Source organism: Mytilus galloprovincialis, chromosome 13, assembly GCF_965363235.1.
Source record: "Mytilus galloprovincialis chromosome 13, xbMytGall1.hap1.1, whole genome shotgun sequence".
NCBI lineage: Eukaryota > Metazoa > Mollusca > Bivalvia > Mytilida > Mytilidae > Mytilus > Mytilus galloprovincialis.
The window spans coordinates 10,154,602-10,157,731 of NC_134850.1; positions in this window are offsets into that span (position 1 = coordinate 10,154,602).

Here is a 3,130-nt window from a genome sequence, read left to right on the forward strand (position 1 = left end):
CTACCACTAGATCACGTTCACCAATAATACACTCATACACGCTTAAGGGACAAGTGCTAGAAAGATAAAAAAAAAAAAAAGTACCAAATACCTTGGCGTCGACATAGAATCAGACCTCTCCTGGAAACAACACATCAATAGAGTAACAAAAAAAGCGAACAGCATGCTAGGATTCCTAAAACGCAACCTAAGAACATACAACAGCGAAACCAAGACAAATGCATATGTTGCAACTTAGACTACTGCGCCAAGAACAGTGTCAGTTTGGAAATCACTACCAGCAACTATAGCTGAGGCTCCCTCCTTGGTGTCTTTCAAGAGGGAGCTTTCAACACTTTCTATCTAATCTGTGCACTCCCCCATTTGCCAAGTAAGTCAAATGATGGACTGGAGCTGTGCCGGCGGGGATTATTTTCCCTGGTACCGCCACGGAAGCCGGATTGGTTCAGGCCAGATGATCGAAAAGCAAATGACCCCCCCCCCCCCCCTGTTTTATACATTGCTTTATTATATTTTTTTTACTTTATACTCGCTTGTATATTCTTTGGTTATCTCTCAAAATTACTCTTTTTCTTGCGCCCACCGAAAGCGTTGAGTATTGGTCAAGTTTGACAGATCAACGTAGAATGTAGATGTAGATGTAGATGGAGTTCAACATAAGCAGAGACATATACACATTGTGTATATATGTCTCTGACATAAGTCATCAAACTTACAGGCGCGGATCCAGAGGGGGAGTTCCGGGGGTTGGAACCCCCCCTTCTTTTTGGACGATCAATGCATTTGAATGGGGACATGTAGTTGGAACCCCCCCCCCCCCTTTGTCCTGGGTTAGGACCCCCCCCCCTTTTTAAAATGGCTGGATCCGCCCCTGAAACTTATAAGGCTTTAATATGTATCATGTGTATGGTCAATTCACAAAATGTATCTTACAAATGTGAATGCACTATCAGGTAAGTTAATATTATCTACCTATAAATTATTTAACATTTTCATTAACATGTCTAACTAGTGACAAAATATCGGAAGACAAAATATTACTTCCACTGCAAACACAAAATCAAAGGAAAGGATTAAGGTTCTGATGGAGAGTGTTTTAATATTAATCAACTGTTAGTTCTGATCGGTCTTAAAAGGGTTTTAAAATGTAGAAAATAACGCAAACTACTCAAGTTTTCTTGTTTATCCATGAATAATCTATACATAATTATACAGAAATCAAAAACCATTAAAACACTTTCCTGTTGGCCGATAGTATCGCCAGATAAGACCCTAAAAATGAGACGCCATACCTTAGAGGCTGACCATGTGACTGTGACATTGGGTCACCGGTGCCATATTTGGATCTTAAATCGGGACGTCATACCCTTTTTTTTTGGTAAGCCTGTAACTTTGAACGAGATCGTCGCTAGCTAATACGATGAAGATTTAAACACAGTCTTTTTTTTTAAATTTCAGCGAGGAATATTCAGACATTCGAGCAGTGCGCATGGTACAACCAGTGTGCAACGAAGGTAGTTTCAAATGGTATAATGTTTATGGAGGAGCTCTCCGTATTAACTTTAAACCAATTTTCCTTAAAGTTGGTGATTTCCTGTTGTGTTTCATTTGTATGCAGAAAATGTAAGAGTTCAGATTTCACAAGAACTTCCAAATAAGTCTACATACAGTGTTAACTTTGAACGACCAGAGGCTAAAAGCGACTACTAAAGGTAAACTCTTCTATAGCAGTAAACAAATTTATATTGAGAAGATAATGCGGATGCAGTGATATTGTTGTCTTTTCTCAAAACTACAAAAAATGCATAATTTTTATTGAAATTAGGGGGTTTGTTTATTTTTAGCTCACCTGGCCCAAAGGGCCAATTACTTGGCTTCCGTCTTTGTCATTCGTCTTTGTCCTCATTAACGTTTTACATTTTGAACTTTTTATAGACAACTGCTGAAGGAAATGGAACCAAACATGGCATGAATGTTCCTTATGAGGTGCTGGCCAAGTGTTGTTACTTTGTAGCCTTTTTGTTTGATTTGAATAGTATAAAAATCAGCCAATGAAATCACTCTTCCATTGACACGCAGCCAGATTTTCTTGCCAACTATTTTATGTTTAATATGATCTTTCTAATTTTAATGCCAAATTAAAGTTTTGACCTAAGTTTCACAGTCCACTGAACATAGAAAATGATCGTGTGAGTTGGGCATCCATGTACTATGGACACAATTTATTTTATGTATTTTTATATTCCATTTAATCTATAATTTCAGGTAATTTTCACACTGCTTATAATGTCAAGAAATCATCTGGAGAAACTGAAAAGTAATCATGCTAAGTATGAACCTGAAATTTAAGAAGCAAAATACAATTTCTAACTGTAAGAAAATGCAAAACATTACTAAATAAAAAGCGATATATATGTTTAATTGATTGAGATCATGGAGATATATATATATATATGATTAAACACCGTGCACTCTTAAGTTATATGTTTGAAGCAAGCGCATAGGTCATCATATATACGTCTTCAAATTTCGAAGTGTCGGCATTTCACAAAAATAAACGCAATTGAGCTAATTTTTGGTGCATCTGAAAGATAATGTAAAAGCCTTTAATGATAATACCATAGTTCAATGAACAAATAAGTTTTTTCATAGAAAAATATATCGTTAAAGTTTATGTATGCAGGGAAATGCATACTTTAACCCCGTGCCTACTTTGGTGAAATGCTGACTTATACATGTTATACGGAATTTATAAATAATGAAACCTTTTTACACATCGCTCATACGTTGACCTACTTTTTCAAAGATCCAGGTAAATCAAAGTTTACAACCGTGGGAAAGTTTACTGAGCATGCGATTGTACAGGTTGCTTGCATGAATTGTAATGTGTCGGAATGCAGAAAGACACCAGTAAACATCTGTGGACAAGTGATGCGAATTTCTTTGCGAAGAATTTGCAAATATTCCTTGTGATTGTCACATTTATTCTTGCACTTGTATTAATTTCTGTCACAAATACAGAACGCATACACACAAAGCAAATTGTGTTTACAAAGTTTGTTAAGCACGAGGTTAAGCATGTTAAGAGAAGTTATAGAAGACAGTTATCGCTGCAGAAAGAACAACAGGT